This window comes from Uloborus diversus, chromosome 10 (assembly GCF_026930045.1).
Source record: "Uloborus diversus isolate 005 chromosome 10, Udiv.v.3.1, whole genome shotgun sequence".
Lineage (NCBI taxonomy): Eukaryota > Metazoa > Arthropoda > Arachnida > Araneae > Uloboridae > Uloborus > Uloborus diversus.
The window spans coordinates 70286292-70292291 of record NC_072740.1 but is presented as its reverse complement, the minus strand read 5'-3'; the positions used below and the strand labels follow the sequence as shown (position 1 = coordinate 70292291).

General features: G+C 31.1%; 1 long non-coding RNA gene across 1 annotated transcript in view; it reads left to right on the top strand.

Moving 5' to 3' along the window:
- Positions 1-234: 234 nt before the first annotated feature.
- Positions 235-6000, top strand: part of LOC129231258 (uncharacterized) — a 172241-nt gene continuing 166475 nt past the window's right edge. The window contains exon 1 of the long non-coding RNA XR_008581232.1: positions 235-344. This is a non-coding gene — a long non-coding RNA (uncharacterized LOC129231258). The remainder of the gene's footprint in view (positions 345-6000) is intronic.

Below are 6000 nucleotides of genomic sequence, written 5' to 3'. Positions count from 1 at the left end.
GCGCATGATGAAGATACTCACGTCACATCTACATTCGTCCAATTTGTCCTGCCAATTTAGCATCCCTTGCCTTTAAATAGTAAATGCACCCTGATTGTCAGCCGCAATGATTGGACGTCCATCCTCTTCCAGTTCGCTAGCCCCCCGATAGATGGCCCTAACGGCGCCGGAGAAAAGCGGGCCATCTGGCTCGCGATCTGCGTGAGTGGCCTGTTCGCAGCAACAGGAATCGGTCCGACCGTGAAAAGATCTCGCCGGTAGCAATCTCTCGGCAGTCAGTCTCGCGCGATTCATCTGGACGGACAACTCCAGCAGAAGGCGCTTGCGGTATTACACCGAAGACGGTAAGTTACCGGATAGCACTTGCTCTTGTTGTGCCGGACTGTCAATAATAAGGATTGCACCCAATTTGTTTTTTCCGAAAATTGAATTTTTTAGAAAAGTCGATGGATTTGATAATGTTATTGCCTCGTAAATTCTTCAAAATAGTAATTTGTAAGTTACCGGATAGCACTTGCTCGTGTTGAGCCGGACTGTCAATAATAAGGATTGCGCCAAATTTGTTTTTTCCGAAAATTAAATGTTTTAAAAAAGTCAACGGATTTGATAATGTTATTGGCTCGTAAATTCTTCAAAAATAGTAATTTACCTTATATCCCTTTTCTCGTAGGGCCGGACTAACAACAATAAGGATTGCGTAGAAATATGTTCTTGCTTTAAACTATTGAAAATTTTAATGTAGACAAAAGTGACTTATTAATGGTTTTTGGCTATTTCATGCGTCGATGACTGTTGACCGAACATCACTTGATCTCGTTGTGCTGGATTAACAATAATAAGGATTGAGTCAAAAAAGTTTTTGCATTTTAATTATTCAAAATTTTAATTTATACGCAAATTTCTTAATAATGTTATAGATTCTGAATAACATCGATGATGATAATTAACCGTGTATCATTTAACTGTCGGTGTGCCCGACTCATAACAATAAAGATTGCGCTTTCTTTTTTTTTACCTATAATGTTTACACAATTGGCTGAATAATGTTATTGGCTCTTAAATACGTCGATGACTGTAATTGATGGTACATCACTTGATCTCGCTTTGCCGGACTAACAAGAATATGGATTGCGCCTAAAATGTTTTTTATTCTAGTTATTGGAGATTTTAATTTATATTCAAATGGCTTTAATACGTTATCGCTTCAAAAATCCATCGATGATTGGAATTCGCCGCATATCACTTGCTCTCGTTGTCCCGGATTAACAACAAAAAGGATTGCGCAAAAAAAAGTTTTTTTCATTTTTATTGTTGAATATCATAATGTATGCGCAAACGGATTGTTAATGTTAATGACTTCTGAACAAAATCAGCGAAGATCAATTACCATAACCGTCTGTTTGCAATGTATGAGGCTATGAATAACAACAACCTCTACAAAAATAATTTTCTTAAATTATTAAATAGTTTTTAATACAATCTTCAAATTTTATTAAAGAAACTACAGTATGTTCCAAATTCTCATACCTTTATAATGCATAGATTTTTTCCCCCACATGGATTATGTATCCAGCATTACTGTATATTTAATAATGACACAGCTGGCCTGACAAGAGCGATTGCACCGAAATGAAAACATTTCATACAATGATTTATTATTTTCATGTGCTTTTCAAAGTATTTACTATATTTAGAAAAAATCATAATTCAGTAAACTCTCGATTATCAGCGAGTTTTTTATCCACGGGGCGGGTTATCCGCGATTCAATAAACAATCACAAACATGTATTTTTTGTAGCAAACTGCAAAAACCAATGACTATTTTTCGTCCAAAAACTAAATTTAAACTCGCTTGTTTTATTATATTAATTAATTTGTTTATTTATTTCTTTATTCAATGTGTTTTTGGGAAAAAATACAAGACATTTTTACTGCACTGTATATATTTCCACGGTTTGTAGAAAGTGCATGAATGAATACTGTCAAGTTTTTGAAAAACAATATTTACCTTAATGGATCCCTCATTTTACCTTTTTTTTTTTTTTTTGGTTTATCTGCGATTTTTATTATCCACGGCACTTTTGCCACCCAATTCCAAGGATAATCGGAAGTTTACTGTATACCAATGATATAATAATATTCGCAAATGTAAGCTATGGTTATTTTTCTTTTTACAAACTGATGACAAAAATTACATCCAAAACAGTATGCGAAAAATATTTAATTTGTAGTGGGGAATATAACACTGATTTTGTTGCATGAAAATAGGAATTGTAAATTCCATAATTATATTGAAAACTCAAAACTTCAAATCTTAAGGTGATAAAAGAATTGACAATGTTTTATAGTTATAGGCTTTCTCACTGGATATTCTCATTTGCTTAACGTAAGTGAAAGGATTCAAACACTTTTTAGAAGTTTTGTTCGTTAGAGAAAAAGTCGATTTGTTTTAAACTACTAGTACATTCAAGACATGAAAATAATCCGAAATTTTGTAAATAAGTTTTTTTTTTCTACTTTTCTTGAAAAAAAGTTTAGAAACAAGCGGAATATTTTGGAGGGGGATGGCTAGTTTAGTTCTTTTCTATGGTCAAAAAAAGGAAAATAACAGAATTTTGGATAGGGTTATACCAAGATCCCCCATCTCTCTGGATACACTACTGCTTGCGTTAATTTGCTTACAGGCGCAACAATAACAAAGATTACGCGGGAAATATTTCCAAAAGTTTCCTGGTATTCCAAAAGAGTTAAAATTTTTTGGAAAGTAAAATTTCTAATCAGAAGAATTTCTTTAGAACTTGTTTCTTAATTTTCATCATTTCCACCAAAATGGACTTTTTCTTTTTCGAAATATGAATACACATTGCATAAAACATATTTTTTACACAAACATTTTTTATTGCATCAAAAGATAGAAATTAAATAGCTATAACAGGGAATACAATAACCACTTTAAACGCGTAGAATTTGATGTCAAAGTTTTAAAAGGATAAAAAGTGAAAAAAAAAGGAATATATATGAAATAAAGAAGTGTTTCAAATACCTTAAATGAAAAATTCCATTGAAATAAAATTAATTCGATACTAAATATTTCCACGATTGTAAATATCACCAGCGATAACCTAATCTTTTTATTTTCACAACTCTAATATTTATTTAGATTATCTCTCTCCTTTTAAAGAAATGTTATCTTTTCGAAAAGGAGTGGAAAGGTCTGAACTTCTTTGAGTTATCTCTCTTTTTTTCTTTGTTTGAATCGGTTTTAGTATGTACTTGTAAATCAGAAGTTTTGAACTATAAATTGATAGTATATATATTTATTCAAATGATTGTTCACCTAGTGTAGCTGCATATAGAATTCATAGTAAAAATATATTAAGATAAGCACATCACAACTTTTACATTTTAAATATGAATTGGAGAGTCTTAAAACTAAGTTAATTTTATTGAAACTTTAGTCTTTCAGTTTAAATTCTAAAATGATAATTTTAGTTACGCCACTGCCATGTAGTTACTTAAAATTACTCGCCATATAAAAATAGCATAATGATTGGTAGGTATATAATACTTAAATATTTTGAAAACATATTTTAGTAAAAACAAGCTCTTTTGAAAAGGTTAGCAGAATACTAATGGTAAATGTGCTCTTTTTTGGTGATTAGATTATATTACGAATTCAACTATATAATTTTCAATAGATTATTTAGTATATCTGGTAGAGAAGTTTGTTTTATTTTCATTTTTAGTCTATTTAATATTGTTTAACCGTATCTTGCATCGTGTCAAATGGTACTCCGGTATGGTAAGGACACTACTCGAAACTTGGGGAAAACGTACTAGCTATTGATTTAAAATCTGAATTTAATGCTCTTCATGTCATAAAGACTCGCACAAAGTTAGTTACATAGATGGAGCATAGTGGCGTAAAATCCGTACACTCAATAGTAACACATCATTAAAATTTCATAATTTAAAAGAAAAAATTTCAAACGTTATTAATGTAGACAACACAAAATAGCCAGAAAATATCACATTTTATTGTTTTGCGCGTAATGTAATATTGGGGTCGAAATCGGTAAAATTTATTATTGCATAAAACCTTAATTTTATACAATGCTGTTTTTTTTGAGAGTTGTGTCACCTACCTTGCAGGGGTGCGAATTAAGAATTCGTAATTGCTTTCGACGCAAAGGGGAAAACAAAATTTTGAGATTTAATAAACAAAGTCTAAAGTTTAAAACTAACAGAACACAAACTACCCGGAAAATATCACATTTTATTGTTTTGCTCTTAATGTAATTGTGGGGACAAAAGCGGTTAAATTTACTATTGCGTAAAACCTTGGTTTTATATAATGCTATTTTTTTTTCTTTGGAATTGTGTCATTTTCCTCGCCGGGGTGCGAATTAAGATTTCGTAATTGCTTTCGATACAAAGGGGAAAACAAAATTTTTGATTTGGTAAACAACGTTTAAAGTTCAGATCTTAAATGGTCAAACTAGTTTTTAAATAACCTGAGGAGATATAATTTGCATGATAACAAATAAACTTTCAGAACTGTAGCCAACAAATGGCAGGGGAAACTTTCGAGGGTTCTGTGTCTTACAAATATCGATTTGTTCCAGTTGAATTTTAACAGCTGATTTTTGATTCCGTTCCAGAAAACTGAATGAGACTTATATATAAAGTAAATGTTTTTGATTCGTTGTTGTTTTCATTTCGTAGTTGTTTTCAAATGTAATAAAATTTTGAACTTACTATTTAAGCTAAATTTAAAAATTTGCTTTAACTGTACATCAGTAATTTGTGGTGACATCGGACCCAACTTTTTTCGAATTCAACTTTCGTGGCCAGATGTATGATACGCTAATGATGCTCAAATAACTCCCTTCCCCGAGAAGGTAATTTTAAAATTGAAACTGCATTATTTCAGTAATTGAAGTTATGACTGTTGGATTGTATGAATAATACTGTTTGCATATTTCATTATGGGACTGTTTTTAGTTTTATGATCATAGTTATATTCGACTGAATTCAGTATCTGCATTATATTTACAGTAATTGATACTGGTATCGGATTTTATTTTACGGACTAAAATTTCGCGTTGAAATTTCCGATATGCTAATGTAGCAAAATAAGGCTCTTCCCCCGGAAGGTAATTCTACGACTGAAACAGCAAAAGTTTAGTAATTAAAGTAGTTATGACTGGAGGACTGTATGAATAATTCGGCTAGCTTATTTCAGTGTTGGAATGTTTCTTTATTAAAGCAACGTTTTGAAAATTAGTTCCATCTTTTCACTTAAGTCATGACATTTGAAACTTATAGCTTACCGGCAACATAGTGGCGACAACAGGAAACAAAACCGGCCACTGGAAATAACAAAGATTTTATGCAATTCTTAATCTAGGGTTGATTCTCAAATCCTGTAATACTGTCAAAACGTTTATAATATGTTTACGGGTTGTTGTTTTTTATTTAAAACTTAATAGTGTATACTAGTCAACATTTGTTAAGTCTTCCTCTAAAGTTATTTTAATGATATTTTACTATTGTATATTCTTATACACCGTTTATACGCCATTACGCATAGTTACATGTGAAAAAATTGCATTAAATGTGCATTAAATTTAGATTTTGAATGAATCTTTTTTTTTTAAGTATTCAGATGTGCCACTCTCATCATCGGTTAACATTATGTGAGACTTTTAATTTTAAAAAAAACTGTTTAACTTCCTTTAAAATGTGTTCACATACGCAAGCTTTGTGTTGCCATGAAGTTACACCATCATTTTAATCAGCTGAATTGTTATAATACTTTGATTCAGCATAAAATTACTATAAATTTCACAAACGCAAATTTTTTTAAATTCACACTGTTGTATCACTATTTTTGTGGCTATAAATGATGATTTTTAGGTAACGCAAATCAGTACGCAGACCACAAAACTAGAAAATTGTAGCACTGGAATAAGCAAAATAAATTTCCAATAAGTAAAT